Below are 17,138 nucleotides of genomic sequence, written 5' to 3' on the forward strand. Positions count from 1 at the left end.
ACACAATAGGGGCTAATGAATAGAGCTTGCTGCACTCAAGAGACTGCAGTTCAATTACTAGTGGTGCCAATCAAGTCAGAAATATTAACCATGGTAACAGCAGATTCGAGTTTTGTGGAATGAGGCAGTGGCTTCTTGGGGAAGATCGCCTCTTGGGAGGGAAGGGGATGCTCACAGCAAGAGCTGCAGAAGGTTGGAGACTGCTTCTTTGTGGCAAAGGAGAGCAATGCTCTGCTCATGCTACAGGGAACTTTGTACCGTTTGTGAATGTTTTCATTACAAGTGTGCCTGAAAGGTTGTAACTAGTAAGCACGACTAACTACGGGGCCCATGTTATGTGCATAACCTGTGGAGCTGTATTTCCTACATATAAGTGCACAATGTATTAGTTAATGACACGAAAGATACATTTCAGTGCAGGTTAGGTCCTAAGCAGGAGTAAAATGTTGCTGAAGTCAGTGTGGGCTGAATTACACCAGTCGAAGCTGTAGCCTTTTATGAGGATTTTCTTAATATAGTGCATTTGTTCTGCTGGCTGATGATCAGAGTGAGGATCCCTTGATTTGATACAATGGCAGTGTTATGTATTAGCAGCATGAACAGGAAGCAGCTGGCGTCCTGTTCAGAAAACAATCTCAGTTTTTATTCCAGAGAACAATATTGAAAAAACAGTGTGTGTGTGAGGGGCCTAATCCTTAAAAATGTGGGAGTTTGGATACTGTCCCTTTTCATTGACTAGTCACTTCTGGACTAAATCTAGATTTGTCTCTTTTCACAGAAAGCTGTTCTGATGTCGGTTCTTTGGAATACAGAGAAAACCAGCTAGAGCCCCAAAATGGCTATTTTGCACCTGCCTGCTGCCTCTCCTCCTCTTCCAGCTGGTGAGTATGCTCAGTTGTGGAGTGCTTTTCCCTTTCTCTTATTCATGAAGAGATGGCACATCTTTTTGGTCAGCATCACTGAAATATTTCCTATTCTTTGTCTTGGATGCCATTAAAAAAGCCAGCTGTTAGGGATGGTTACTATGTTGTGGGAGCTTAGCTCTGTCGTTAACTCAAACTTCTGTGAAAATATAGGATGGGTTTCTTAATAACTGAAGAGTACTAGCAGCCTGTAAGTTAATTTGAATGTGTCTGCAGAGCTGATGAAAATAATTTGTATGTAATACCTCTTTCTGAGGACTGTGGGATGTGCAGTAACTATCATGATGTCTCTGTAGGGCAAACAGGTGTAGCGCTCAGACAGGGCGGGTGAATCATAGAGGTTCCTCTTGTATAGTTCAGGCATCAGAAATGTAGTCATCCCAGTCTTCTCACCCTAGGGCCCTCTTATAGTCAGACACCATGCAATCTGGGCGGATGTTTCACCTCAGCCATTTCAAAACCTGTCCCAGACTGAGAGGAAGAAAGGTCTCCACTGCCCAGAAATGGAGCTTGGGTACACTTTGTCAACACATGTTTGGACCCTAAAGCCAGCGTACATGGACTGACTTGAACACGTCCTGACTAGTTAGGAAAACTAGCCACAAATGAAGTGAGGGCAGGCAAGGCCATCTAGTAACTGAGGCTGTGTCCTGGCTGCCAGGAGGTTGAATTTTAGTTGCACTTTTAACACTATGGTCTATTTGATCTGAGACAGGGTCACTTTCCATCATTACCTCCTTTTTACCCCTCTTCCTCCTCCTATGCTTTGTCTGTCTTCAGTATTGGAACATTTATTCAGTGTGGGAGACAGTCCCCCTTTTCTCCTAATGAAGACTGAATCCTGATGTCTTACTCATAGTAGAAAATGTGAGCCATCTGGTTAAGATACCCTGGTAAGACTGCTCTTAAGCCATTTCTGTTTCAGTTGCATAAGTGACTTAATCAGTGGAGGAGGTTGAGAAGCCACGTGTCATGTTTCTTAGAGCGATGCCCTAACCAGTGGGCTAAACTGTAATTTACTCACTGGACTGACGAATAACCAATTATTGTGAAAGACCACCAGAAACAGGTTGAGGAAGCTAGTGCTTAGGTTGATTGACAGTCTGTTGTTAAGACATGTGCTTAAAAAATGCAAGAACCACATTCAGGTCATGTTATGACTGATTCAGAACGGTCCCTGAAGCCAAGGTCACCTACAGGCTCAGCAGCCACTAGGCTACTGGGCTATTTTCTTGTCAACTCAAGGAATGTTAAAATAGTGGTAAAGAGTGGCTGAATACTCTGAATGCCTAGTTCAATGTCTAGGGCATTCTCTTTAGAGAAAAGTGGTTTGCGTTTGAATTGTGTTTAGTGAAGGGCAAAACTGAACCAGGCTCATGTAACTGGGCAGAGTTCTAATTCCTGGAAGAGAGTATGAAAACAGAGTGATAGATAACTGTAGAGGAATGAAGCTGGGTTAATTAGCATTGATAATGTACAACCGTGGGCTGGCTTCAGGGGCGGTGGGTTGGCTGATGTAGGTAAGGTGCAGCTGTGGCTGGTTCTGGTAAGGGGTTGAGAGCCGATGAAGGGAGGGCAGCAGAGGAAGAAGGAGAGGGAGGAAAAAGGAAGAGAAGAGAGAGTGGGCCCTGGATGAGGTGAGATGAGGAGAAGGCAGCAGAGGAAGAAGGAGAGGGAGGAAAAAGGAAGAGAAGAGAGAGTGGGCCCTGGATGAGGTGAGATGAGGAGAAGGCAGCAGAGGGACTGTATGAAGATTATGCTGGTATGAGATGGTAAAAGACCTTGTTACAGCTTGATAGTTTGGAGGGTGCTGTGACAGATAACAGCATTATCAGTATCCAGCTCTTAAACCCTTAGTCCGCTTGTTTGGTGCAAATCCAGAAATAATTCTGGGATTACTGAAATTATACATTCTGGCAAATGCTGCATGTTATTTCACCTGATCTTTATTTGTCATGTAATCAGCCCACAGCACCTATTGACTTGAAATAAATGACTGATTGCATAGGCAATGTGTGAAAATACAGGAAACAAAATTGGAAACTATGCACCTGAAACTGCATCCTTGGCTCTGTTGGCTTCAGTGGAACATGCTGGATTATCCAAGATGTTAATTCCTTTACTTTCTACTTTTCTCCTTCTCTAATGAATCTTTATCAAATAGTATCAGCCATTTTGGCAGGCCTATAATCGCACTGTTCTCTACAGTAAATGTGGCTAATAATCTGTAAATGAAAAGGCACCATCTCCAAATTGTTCTTCTTTCTCTCCAAGAAATGCAGTTAAAATAACTTTTTTTGGAATCCTTCCCCCTCACCTGAGTGGAAGTGTAGGAAAGGGAATCTGTTTAATCTTCATTCTCATGCTTTCCTGATTCACCTGGCTGCTCTTGGTAATTTAAAGGAAAACAGTTCAATAAGGCAGAGGAAAATTACAACCTAAGTTTTATGCAACGTTTTAGGATAAATGAGGTTCCACTGTTATTATCCCTTACCATTGCCATGCCTCAGCTCCTGTCTGCCATATGAAGAAATGTGCTCTTTTACTTGCAAAGTATTTGTGGTAGAATATGGATTTAATAACAGGGTAAGTTTTATTTCTGACCTAATAACTAACGTTAGTTGAATGATATTTGGGCCAGATCTACTAATAACAGTATATCCTTTGTTTTTAACAATATTGAACTCTCTATAAAGAAAGAAAATATCTCCGTAACAAACAAAAAGTCCCAACAGGCCAACCAAACAAATAAAAATTGAGGGCCATGAGTCTAGTATAAGCCTCATAAATTATTCTGCATGGGTTTTTTCTTATTTAGAAAGGTTAAGATAATAGTTTCCCTTCCAAAAATGTTTGCCATCAAAGAATACGAGCTACTTAGTTATTTCCTTGTCTGAAACCGCAACTCACGATGTCCAATATGATTTTGCTGGGCCTTTTAAATGATTGCAGATTATGAGCTATCGATAACGCGCACCCTTGTAATAGGCACAGACCCACTTCAGCTTTTTTTGCATGTCGATACGAGGTTTCTCACTGTGTTGTGTCTGAGTAGTCATTTACAGTAGAGTCATCTTAGGATGGCAGCAATGTGCTGTGCTTGGTGGAAATACGCAAGATGGTCCTGGGTATGGAGCCAAGTCATTCTTTCAACAGGTGAAAGTGAATTCTGTGGTACAAACGAAAAAGAACATGAACTTCACAGAGATTATAAACCATAAGCTCAGAAGCTGGTGGACTCTTGCCCTCAGCTGGCATAAAAAGGAAAGAAATTGTCTTGAAACCAGCATGAAGAGCTGAAATGAACTTGAGGCAGATTAGAAGAATGTGGAAATGGGAATTACCTTACTGCTGTGACAGTAATTTACCTGTGTTGTAGGTACCCTAGGAAAATAGGATGGCAGAGCCCCATGGGAAGCTGCACAAATTTAAGAGGGCAAAGCAGGGTCTATTTGAGACAGGAGTGGGGCAAACTACAGGTTGCCTTTACCTTATCCCTCGGCTTTCACAGCTGAAATGCCTTGCCCCTCGCCTTAGCGTGCTTAGTGTTTTCTCATGTCTTTATCTGACCAGTTGCGGATGTGACATAGATTTATGTCCAGTCTACTGCAGAGGAACTGGGAACAGAAGAGGTGACATTGTAGCCAAGAGGAGGAAAACAGTACAGAAGACAAAGAGCGGCCAAGACGTATCAGGAATTTGAAAAAGAAGAAGATACCAAATTCTTCCATTACCATGGTAATCATCGTGTACATTAACACAAATTTCAACACCATAGTCTTTCCTATTTAATAGCTAAGATTGGAATATGGAATGGTAAAGAAGGTGATGAATTGGATAGTGGAGAGCAGATCCCAATAGAAAGAGTAAATGCAGAGATTTGTGTGCACACAGATCTTCCTCAAATAGACTATAACCTGGTTAGCAATGAGAAGATTCCTCAGTGCTATTATCCTGCTGAATATGAGGAGTTAGTTCAGGCTGTTATTTTGTTATGTGCCTGAATAGTTGTTGATCTTTCCAAAACAACAGAAACATGATCTAGTCCTCAGAATCACTCAGGAAGAGTGGTTTGAAGACTTGTGGAGGTGTCTAAATTCTAAGCTGTTGTAAATGGCAAGAGAATTATTCTATTTTTAGAAATGTGGCTGCCATTATTATTGTTTGTATAACAATCCTGCATTTTTTTCACAATTTGTACAGATGTGTTCAGTTTCAGTCGTTTGCCCTATCAGTTTTTCCGATACATGCTACATAATTTTTTTAAGATGCCTAAGTAGTGTTGATTAGTGGTGTGTGATGAATGGAAAAGGAAACTTTGCTTTAAAAGGAAGAACTCTGTATCTGTTCTATATGTGAAAGTAAAACATAGACTCTCCACTGTAAATTATATGTTGCTGTCTAGTTCCTGCTTCATGTTATGCTGAAGCACCACAGCCCAAACAACATTCAACATGTGCAATGGCCATAAGATATTGAAGTAGGAGAGTCATATATCAGTGTCAACATCAGTAACACCTAGTCAGTTAATCTCTAGGAGCTTCTGGTACAAGCCAGATTACTCTGGAAGTATGTGTGCAGTCTCTCTCTTTTAGCAGGAAGTTGATGTAAGCATGACCTTTCTGATGTGAAAACAGGGATTGTACTTTAAAAGCACTAGCAATGATGTTGGAATGCTTCAGCTCATTTGGTTTACTGAGTTTAAAGCGATGACTGTTGAAATGTTTAGCTCTGCCATCTCTTAGTGACTCTGCAAAGGAAGAGTAAACCATGATATGGTTTTCATGTCCTTCAGGGTGCAAGGATCTTGCTGTGAAGAGCAGCTGATCACTGATCTACTCAGACTGGAATATCAGAAGGTTAGGGGGACATTGGCATTAGCTTCTCAGTCAGTACAACAGAGCTGGTCTAGGGATGTAAATAGCTGCTAGGTGCACACGATTTGCAATTTATCATTTCCATTCAGAAAGGTCTTCTATAGTAGCAAGTACTATGAGAACAGCTATAGCTTGTAAATTTTGGTGGTGATACAGCTGTAGGTTAACAGGTTGAAATATTTCTGCATTGTGCCTGTGAAACTGCAAAAGTGACACATGGTATGGATAAATAAAGAGAAAAGCCAAGCTTTGACAAACTGTATCCAGTAATGAAAGGTGGATAAGTTCCATTAAGAATTCTGCAGATTCATACAATTCACCTTGATTTGCTTTTCTTCCCACCAAGAAATCAAGTAATTTAGCAGAGGGTGGAATCACAAGATCTAGACAAATCACAGAAAAAAAAAAAAATGAGTGAAAGATGTACCTGTATGCATACTGCTGGATTAAAATTTATTTCATTAAATGAGGCAGGCTCAGAAGTTGAGAGAAGGTGACAAGAAGCCACCTTCTCACTTCTACCTCTCCTAGGAAGTTTCAATGTCTTGAAATAAATGGAGAAGCATCCCAGGACATATAAGCAGCCAGCTTGGTGCTCCCTAAACACAGAAAAATCTAATGTTGCTTCTCCTTAGATTAAGTTAGTGAAAAATAAAGCAATATGACGTGCTATTAGCTACATGGCTGCTTCCTCTGGCATAGCTGTTTCCAGGATGTAGATGATGAGGAGCAAACATCACCAGTATAATAATAAATAATTCACTAGTTTTGTAGTCGCCAATGACTAGTGGTCAATCAATGAAGTCATGGGTGGTGGTCTGCAGATGAAATTTGGAACTATATTAAGAATTATTTTGAGTGTTACCTTCAAGTAGAAGTTAGATTAGAAGAGTGCAGAGTAATTTTGATTAATTTGAGTGACAACAATGATCCATTGACTTTAAATGTTTGGGAAGCAGCTGCTGAAAGGCTGTCCTCATGTAGAAAATGACTGAGGTAGTTAAGAGTTTGTGCTGATTTGGGTTAAAAAGCTTATGAATGATGAGGAAATTGGAAGAAGGGAAGTCTCTGTATCAGAATTTCTGGTTGTGGAAGTAAAGCTAAAGAGAGTTAGAAATGTGGCAAACAAGGATGAAATCCACTGGTTGAGGGACTGAATACTACTACTAATAGTACCGTGTCATCTTGGAAAAATGATGTCACCTTTGGAATCCAGGCAATTAGTCAGCTTTTCTGGCACTGCGATATTATTTCAGTCTCATTACATTTTGGGAATGAGCTAGATTTATGGTGTCTGCATCCATTTTCTCGAATAACTAGCAGAATGCTCAATATGTCACTTCGTTTTCTCCTTTTCTTTCTCAGAAATGTCAACATTTCCCTAGATAAAGTTGTTTATGCATGATGAAACTTGTTCAGTATTCTTCTATCTCTTTGTGCTTGAGACAGAAACCACTGTGAAGCTCTGCTGTGATAGTAGGTACATGTGTGGAGTTAGATAGTACTGGAAAACACCCACAATTACAGCTGCCTGGGCTTCACACTTAAGAACAGAGACATCCACCAGGAAGGAAGAGATGGCACTGCAGAAAAAACCTCTCCAACTTTCTTGTCCTCTTTTCTAAAAAAAAAAAATGGGTAGATGATAGAAATCATGTTGGCAAGCAGTTCCTTCAACAGCTTTATTAATAAGTGGTTTTTGTCCTTGTAACCATGAAGAAAGGTTAAACAACCAAGTCATTAGAGATGGAGGTTTTCACTACAGCAGTGAATAAGGATTGTGTGCCCCTTTCCTTCAGCCTTTTAAAACTATCAATAGCTTTCCTAATAAGAAGAAAAAATAAATTTAATGCATTCAGTGTTTGTGATAAGCCAAGTTTAAGTTTAAAATGAGGTATTCCTTGCAATCAGAGACAATAAAAAGGTATGTAGAACGGTAAAAGTACCACGCACACCACTTTAATATGGCTTTGTGAAAGAGATGTTTGCCTTGCTAAACACTTAACTATATTGACAGTGGAGCTGAGATGCCTTGCAATCAGGCATTATTTGATCAGGCAGTTCTTGTTGTACTGTACATAGCTACAGAGTTGCTTTAAATACAATAAATAAAAGTAAAATCTTACACAAGGCAGCACAGCTTAGTAATTGCTGTTTTGGAGCTCACGTCGCTGCAGTTATTTAGCTCAGCATTTCATCTCCAGCTGCAGCACAATTTTTGCCAAATATAGATAAATGAAGTTAAAGTTATTGGCAATGACTAGTTCTGTATCCCTGTTTTGAGTTCATAGATTTCATAGGAAAGGCCTTCCTTTATTTTTGTAGCAAGCAATTGTTTTGAACTCCGAACTTCTTCACGTTCCAGTACAGCAGTGTTTTCAGTTCTACTTTATCAGACAGATACTGGTAAACAGTGCGAACGAGCAGGTTCCCTGTTTGAGAAATATACCACATGAAATGTGAGGGAGGAACAAGCTCAGAAACTGAACCTCACTCAGCATATTTTAGTGCTTTAATGTAATCTTGATACTGAATTTGCAAACAGTTCCTTTCAGCATGCAATGGCTAACTTCACAGAGTGCCAATTTCATTCTTTCTATGTAGCATGAGGTGACCTAGCAGCATGGTCTGTTGCAAACCGCCCTCCTCACTACAAACTACATACAGATGACTTTCTGGTTCCTTCAGACCTTCTGCAGAGAACAACTCCTTCCATCCAAATTTAACAAGTGAGGCAATACAAATACACATATATGATGGATACGTACTATTGAACATGTTCTAAATAACTGTAGAAACTTTTATTATTAAATATTCTCAAGAACTGTAATTTTAGAAATATGCTATGTCTTCAGATTTGTTCAATTTTATTTCCTTCTCACTCGTGCAAACATATTACACTGTTACTTTTACAGCTGTCTTGTGTTTATCTGTAAACAAGTAAGGGGGCTCAGGAAATGCTGGTGTTTCCCTCTGACCCACCTGGCTGCTTTTTCTTTGATCTATGATCCCTTCTGCTAAAAGGCAAGCAGAAATGACTACTCTCCAGAAAGCAAACTCACTCGTGGAGCTTTTATTTTGAATGGATATGCATGGCAAAACACGTCTTAAGAACTGCTGTGAACCGGTCTAGATATGGAAAGGAGAAAGCACTTCCTTCTTTATGTCCAAACACTGGCCTAGAGTTTCTTTCCACCGAGTTTCCATATTAAAAGCATGTGCAAATTTTTTGTCATATGCTACTTCTGCTGTGATAACTTCACTTGGGACCATAGCTGCAGAAGTAGTAAACTCTAAAATTACATTGGGAAGATGCCTGAAGTTTGCCAGTGAGATTTTAAAGGAAAAACATATTTTCTGAATTAGTAGAGCAAGCAATTTTTTTTATTTATTTTTTTTGCCTGTGAAATTTGCCTGATTCATGCAGAGTGACTGGTTTCAGCCAAAGAAAAAGCTTCTCCTTTTTGTGATTTCTCACTAGCTTTACCAACACTGTGAGTTTCACTTCATAGATCCTATGTCACCCTTTTTTTCCAAATAAAACTTAGGAGGTTCAATGAAGTTACAGGCTTTTAACTGAAAAAAAACCCCAAACAACAAAGCCACAAAACACCCAAAACTACCTAACAAAATAGTTGCTGCTGATAACACAGCAGCAAATGAAAAACAGATATTTGAATTTGCTTGCATATTATGGAAGAGGACAAATATGTTTCATTAGCTAACACAATGCTTTTCAACAGAAATTATAAAGTGATCCATTTTTCAGATTGCACTCATTTTAATATTACTTTAGAAAAGTTCAGCTAAGAACATCTCTTAGCTTTTTTGAAATTCAGGGGGTCTCACTATATAGGGTGTACAACTTCTTCCTACGGTATAAATATAGCATTTGCTCTTATACTGGGCTTTTTCATTGAAACAGCTGAAGCATATTACAAGTAGAGTGAATTAGGAATAATGGGGGGGTTCATATAAGAAATGTTGGTGAAAATATTTTTATTACAAGAATAAAACTTTATTTAAAGACATCTTTTTCCTTGAAGGCTGTCTTATGGGGAAAAAAAAGATACCATTGCCCATGGAGAAAATGAAAAACATTTCTGCTTCACTGAATGCCTATAGCACAGCAATAAATTTCCAACACCAAATTCAGGATTATCTTAATAAGGACCACTATTTAAGCCTCATGTTCTCCCTGTAATGGGAGAATTGCACATATTTGGCAAAGGAGTAGACAGAGATGTTGCTAATTCTTTGGGTTTGTAAGGTGAATTGGTGCAGTCACAACAGAACCATACATTTTACATCCCCATCTCCTGTTCACAGTACTAAACCAGCCAAAAATAGTACTTTGCGATATGAAGAGGAGAAACCGGAGCTTTCTCCAGTAAGATTCTCCTTTCTCCCTATGAGAGCAACAGGTAATGGCAAATAACAGTTTTGATGTTCCAGCCAGTTTCTATAGGTTTGTTATTCCTGTTATTAGTATTGTTGAAACTTTTCACTTGTGGGCTCAATGGGCATTTTTCTGAACATTTTGTGTGGAACTCTAACAAATGCAGGTATCCCTAATTTATAGCAATAAATGAGGTAGGTAGGGAACAGGCTCATTACTCTATACTGAAGAGATTTCTTAGAGCTGGATGAGTATCTCTGGTTCCTACTGTCTCTTATGGGTTGAAGTCATCTCCCTGATAACTGTACTTTCTAGTGGCTGCTTGTACATGCCTTTTCCTGTGGGGTCCAGAGTGTGTTTTGGAACATCTGAGTCTAGCTGGCTTTTGCTGAGAAGTGCATCAGGCCATGCTCCCCACATCTCTGCAGACACCCACATATGGCCAGGCCCATTTTGGTGCCACATGGTCCAAGGGTGAAGTTTCACAGTCAAATGTAACCATTTCTCATTTTGCTTATTTAATTTATAATTAATCAACTTGACTGGAAGGCTGATCCTGTCTCATCAGCTACATAGCTGGAAAGCAGAGAGAAACACCAGAGCCTTTCTGATACCATGACTACATTCCTTTGGCATATATCTCCTGGAGAGAGGTTTACCACAGGGTCCCCTGTTTGTACATACAGGGCTGCCCTCCCCCTCCGAGTGACTAACAACAACACGATGTGAAAATAAAGCGAGAAACTCCCAGGAATGTTCCTCTCCAAAGCACATGTGCACGTACAAATGCACACGAGTGAGCTCATTTACACACTGGGGCAAATGCAGGCGCCTGCACGCGCGCAGGCTCGCGCCCTGTCACATTTGGCTCGATAGCCAGTGTGGTTAAATAATGTCAATAGCAGAAAGTCTTACAGCGCTGACACTTCCTCTGGCTGTAAAATATTTACTGTTCCTTTAAAACTGTGAATAAAAAAAAGGTCAGTCTGTATACCGAACAAGGAGTAAAAAAAAAATAAAATAAAAAAAAATCCTTTTTTTATTAGAAAACACTTGAAACTTATCATGTGCAGCAGATGGGAGTAGAAAATGCAGCTTGAAGACAGTTATATAAATATATCCTTGATGTCTGTTTTGCTTTTCAATTTGCAGTGAAAAGTACAAAGGTAGAGTAGTGCGCCAGTCAGGGCTGCACTGTGTCTCTTGATATCCATTCCAGATGTTGGCTAGACTTTGTGGAGCCAGGCTTATGGCACTGAGGCTGGAGCTAGTTGTCTTTTCCTCCAGGTGTGATGCTTCATGCTGATCCCCCCACATGCTAGCCTGTCTTATCCAAACACACTAAGCTCTGTGACAGGCATCTACCACCTTTTTGACCAAAATTCACCTCCCTTCCCCCCCCACCTCCACGCTTTCCACCCACCCCAACTTCTTTCAGCTTGATGGGCTCTGCAGACAAGCCCACTTGTCCCTGCCTATCATTCTGTCACTTCAAAAGCAAGTCCCCCTAAAAAAATGAGCTCTGACGTGGTTCTCAAATAATGCTAGTCAGTTAGTAGCTGCTTTGAATATTCCTCTTTGTGTTTTGAGAGTGTCTGGAGGTACTATTTGACACCGAGTATGTCTGCCAAGCCTCTAATGGTAGTTCTCTGTTTGTGCATGCTTGTAAAGGATTTTACACTGTAATATTTTAACTCCCTGATTAAACATTGCTAAGCGCAGAAGTATATCATAAATCTCGCAGGCGCCAACTCCATTTATCTGAATGTTAGTTACTGTCTACGGTGGGTAAACAAATTACAGCACAGTTTATTACAATATATGGGGCCACGATGTAGCTCTATTAATATCTTGTACCCCCTGGAAATATATTGTTGGCTCACAGTCTGAATTTTCTCTCCTGAACAATTAAAAACAAATTCTGAATGGAGGGTGGGAGGGTGTGTGTGAGAGGGAGGGGGAAGCATCAGGCACTTTCAAGGGGAAACTTGCTGGGAGTAACAATAATGAGCTGCAATATCAAATTACTACTATCCTGGGTTTGAGGTCAGTACATATTGAGCTAGTTGTAAGATATTAAAGTAGAAACTTTTCTAGTTTGGAATGCATTAATGCTGCTAAAGCTGCCAGCAAAACAGCTAGAAAGTGTTTGAATCAGAGAGGGCAGAAACAAAAGAGAACGTTAACAAGCAAGAGCATCGGAAGCTCTTCCTTTCCCAGCTACAAGCAGGACGTTTGCAGGGATCATTTTCATTAACACTAGCAGGTCTGAGGTGCACAGATCCTCCACTTGTTGATAGGAGGTGAACACTAGAGAAATTTGAATATTTCTGAAGCCATCTACAGAAAGAGTCACTTTTCTTATCAGTTTTCTTAGCCTACCTACCCAAATAATCCCAGTTATGTGAATTTATTGCAGTCGGTGGAAGCTCTGTCTTCTGAAAGTGCAGAATAAGTGACTGATTAAAGCAGGAAATTCAACCTTTGTCAGTTCTACCAGGAGACTTTTGGGAGGACTAGTTTAACCCCATTTAAGATGGTGTGTGATACATTTCAATACAGAAGTAGGGGCAAAGAAAGAAGTGCAGTAAGTTTTTAGAAAATTAATGGCAGCGCTTAAAAATAAACTGCTAAAAAAAATGGAACAGGATCAAGATCAAAATAGTATGTGTAAATCCATGTTTACTTTCAACGTTGTAAAAGCATCACTGCTACTTGTCCTGGTACATGGAGTGGTGGCTAACAGGCTGACTATTAGTGGAGCTATACCAGTTGGAGATTACTTACAGTGGTGCGGTCATGATGGTGAAGTAAAAGAATGGTTGCTGCCCTAATTCTGCGCTAATGCCTGCAGCAGGGCTGGCAGTGCAATCTCTGATACAAACTGAGAACCCTGACATCATTTTCGGTGGGAGCAGGCACAGCGAGTTGCTATCTCCCTTCCAGGAAACCACAAAACACCAACTTTTTACAGACTGGAAAAGAGTTCATTACTTGCAGGGGCAGGGCAGGATAATGTTCCAATGTTCTTAGCTGGGCTCCAGTGGCCAATAACACAAATACCATCCTTCATAAAAGCAATCAGGACTTGGTAAAAATAGAAATCCAAATATTTTTAAAGTTTGTGCGTATTGTCAATACTGTAAATCATCACGTAAGATTGTATAGCAACTGGTGAAATTGCGCCTGTAACTAATAAAAGTAGAGCCATGGACTCTTACCTAAGCAGTTTGTCTTTACATCAAAAAAAGAAGTAAGGCTAAATTAATTGCTAGCCTTTTCCTACTAAAGCCAATGCATTTAGGCCAGGGCTGAATTCAGTTACAAGATGCGTAAAGAAACGCAAGTGCTATGTTTGTGTCAGTTTGTAAAGATCTTGTTTATATACACACTCATTGCTTGATTCAACAATGTGTTCGGCATTCTGGCCTGATCCACCAAAGCATTTAATCACGTGTGCAGGCATGTAGGCGATTTCTTTCACATCAGTTAAACTATTTATGTGCTTAACGCTAAGCACATTGAGGGGCCAAGCTTGCAATGGAATGATTTTTTTAAAAAATGCCGTGCAGGAGAACCGATGCAGTTTGCAAAGGTGCTGTCAGGGCACGTACCATCTCATCACTGCAAAAAGAGCCTGAAGGTGCCGAGCCCTACTTGCTCATGCTCTAATTGACTCCATGCAAGTAAGGATCTCCAAGTATCTCCCACAAGGTGTTTAGGACACATCTCTTGATCACTGAGGTGGAAGGTTCAAATAAAGTATGTCCTGACTTCTAAAAGAATAGGAACCTTTTAGGAATAAAATTTGATTCTGTACCCTGAAATATTTTGGGTAATCAAACCAAGACTTTGGAAAGTGTTCTGATCCTGGGAGGACTCACCCTGTACAATCCTGTGAAGTAGAGGAGTGTTTGTCAGAGGGACGCCAAATAAACCAAAGTGTAATTTCCTGTGGTTGAGCATTTGCACCTCAACTGGAACTGATTAGGAAGGTTTGAATCTAATAACTGGAAAAAGAGGGGCAGGAGGGGTCACAGGCTTGCAGAGGTTCTTTGGAGAAGTCAGTTAACTGGTGAGGGGTGAGGGGACCCTATGGGGACAAGAGAAGATATTTTATCTTCTGGGAGAGCAGGATGGGAAAGAGGGGAGGAGATATGAACCTTCTAACGCTGAACTAGAGAGAACAGCAGAACTGAACAGCTGAGTGCAGGAAAAGGCTTGGGGCAGAAGAGTAAGAGGAGGGTTTGCCTGCAGGCTTCTCACTGGAGGAATGGAAAAGCAGAAGATAGACTAGTTGGTGTATTAGCCTCCCCAAGAAGCTCCCCATAGCAGGCTATGAAGAGCCACCAAAGAACTTGCATCTTAACTGGTCCTGGAGAAAGGAGGGAAAATGTCATGGTGGAGACTGAGGTGAGCAGGCAAAGGTAATCAAGGGGTGCAGTCCATCTTAAAATATGAAAGCTTGAAAAGAACTATGGGAACCAACAGAAAGAGCTGGTACTTGGGATATTGTATTGAAGAATATGCTGGAGCATATATGCGCAAAGGTTGTAGACATAGAAAATGGCTTTGTGTTGAGACTTCAATAGCCATCTGTTAGAGAAAATGAAAAGGCTCCCAGTAAGGATGGCTTTATCCTATGGTATCTGATAAAGACATTTTGGAGAAAATGAAGAAGGGGTACGACAAATGGCAGACCTGCCAGACTGATCAGTTGTGACATGGATTGTTTGTCCTTTCCACCCCATCTTCAAAGAAGAGAAAGAGACTGATCCGTCTGGTGAATTTCAAGTTTGGGTGTCACCCATGGTATGAAATGCCGATCTCTCGATTTCATATTTGCAGACTCAATGACAAGAGATGAGTTTATCAAACATCAAAAGAGGTTTGAATGACTTTTTGGGCCTTCAGTGATTCTGCTACTTTTTGCACGATATTCAGTGGCATAATCATGCACTGGTGAGAATGATGTAGGTTGTCAAAACGGATTGTAATGTTTATCAGTATGATAATACAAAACTGTTCTGACTACGTACTGGATTTCTGTGAATATTCACCGAGCATGTTAACAGCAAAAGTATTTTGATGCACATTGTGTAATAACCATTCCAAATGCCATCAAATTCACAACTATTTGGATTTGCAATGAAAATACAATTATTTTAATTAAATCAGGGAACAAACCTCAGTAATATAGGATCTAATGTTCAATCCCAATTTATATGACTTTTGAGTTTTCAGGTGCCCTGAGACTTTCTGGCATCTCTCAAAACAAAATCACATTTGAGCTAGTGAGTATCAGTTGGTTTTTGCTTAGTCAGCAATGGGGGTTTGGATCAAGCTTTAGAGCACATGCACAATTTGAAAGATACATTAATTAATCTTTTCATTACCACTTTCCCAGGGGTTTTCTGGAGCAATGCTGAGTTTTAAGATGGGGAGAATCAAATGAAGTAATAAGTAAAAGTTACTTCAAGTGTGGTGGCCTGCATGGTAGAAAGCATGGAAATGCTCATGAGAGAAGGAAATGAAATGAGCCCATGGTCTGAACCACAGATGTAGTGACCAGTGAAAATCATGAGCAGAAAATCAGTCAAACAGTACTAACCACAAAGTTACAACATCTGGCTTATGAAGTCACTTATCTACATTGCACTAGAAGCTGGAATGATACAGTAGACAAAATATCACATTGTTTTCCTAGAACTTACACTTTCTTTAACCATCTACTTTTCACTGTGCTAGACGGACCTTTGGTTTGACCTTTGTGCTGCTGTTCTCAAGGTCAGTTATGGGATCTCAGTGTCACACAGATCTCTTCACAGCATTTGGTGACCAACATATTGGTAGGTGATCCTCACCACTCAAGAAACTCAGCACTAGCTTAAAAAAAAAAAAAAGTTAAAGATTAGTTTATGTAGATTAATTGTGTGCTTGGAATACTTTCTTCAGCTCTGTGTTTAACTGTAAACTCATTCTGTGTCTTTGTGATGAATTTTCTACAAATGAATTTCTCTTATGGCTTTTATTGCTTAAGCCTCTCCTGTACTTTCCAGGGGCTGTGTTTGTAGTCTTTCCCACTGGATATGATTAAACTGACATCCCTTTTTTATTATTTCAGGAATTTAAGTAAGGTTTCTGTGTTACAAGCTATGTCACCTAAGTTCTGCTCATGCTGAATGCTGAAAGATAGACATGTTGACTGCGTGGTGCAGATCTTCAGTGATTTCATTAAGTCTCCAGAGGGAACTGTCTTTCTCCACAAAGATACAGGGAACCCCCAGGGATACTGAGGGAAAATACCTCAGCCAGCACTGGTGAAGAAAGGCACAAAATGCTGTTCCACTGATGCTATGGTGAGAAGAGTCCCCAGTGCCTGCAGCCAGTCTGAGAGAGGGACATTGTCTGCACCCCTCATCCATCTGGTCATGCTTCCATGTGGTCATGAAATGTGAAAAGGTGCACTAGATGGTTTTCCCGCTGCACTCAGGGAGTCCACAGGCTGCGTGAGTCCCTAAGGGATGCTTAGAGAAGGTTAAAAAGGCCCCTCCATATATTGTACCTTGGCATGATCGACATAAGCAGCCAAAATTCAGGGCTGTGTGAAGACTGACTGTTGTGAAAGGGAGAGCGTGTGACAGAATTACTCTCGTGACTATAACAAGAGGAGCCAGTGTGCTAAGAAAAGGAACACATAGCTGCAGGCTAGATGAATTAATTTTTCTAGGACCGTGTGTGCCACAGCCTTGATAAAACTCGTTCTCTTTGTACAATCCAAGCTGCTGTGTTTGGGTAATATTACAAGAAATCTAAATGTTTTAAGCTTTCTTATGTCTCAGTAAGATTTAGCTTCTCTTTCTGGCAGACGACTTTGGTATGGTTTTTATCTACTATTGTTTTAGAAAAGCAAGACTCCTACAGCCCATTACCTCCTCC

At 40.3% G+C, this 17,138-nt stretch overlaps 2 long non-coding RNA genes across 3 annotated transcripts in view; both read left to right on the top strand.

Moving 5' to 3' along the window:
* Positions 1-861, top strand: part of LOC114012352 (uncharacterized) — a 73,949-nt gene extending 73,088 nt beyond the window's left edge. Inside the window, exon 6 of the long non-coding RNA XR_008748228.1 lies at positions 779-861. This is a non-coding gene — a long non-coding RNA (uncharacterized LOC114012352). The remainder of the gene's footprint in view (positions 1-778) is intronic.
* A 1,776-nt stretch (positions 862-2,637) lies between these two features.
* LOC114012382 (uncharacterized) overlaps positions 2,638-17,138 on the top strand; it is a 46,816-nt gene continuing 32,315 nt past the window's right edge. For both annotated transcript variants that reach the window (XR_003554783.2, XR_008748258.1), the window contains exons 1-2: positions 2,638-2,685; positions 4,536-4,661. This is a non-coding gene — a long non-coding RNA (uncharacterized LOC114012382). The remainder of the gene's footprint in view (positions 2,686-4,535; positions 4,662-17,138) is intronic.

The sequence above is a fragment of the Falco peregrinus genome, chromosome 7, assembly GCF_023634155.1.
Source record: "Falco peregrinus isolate bFalPer1 chromosome 7, bFalPer1.pri, whole genome shotgun sequence".
Lineage (NCBI taxonomy): Eukaryota > Metazoa > Chordata > Aves > Falconiformes > Falconidae > Falco > Falco peregrinus.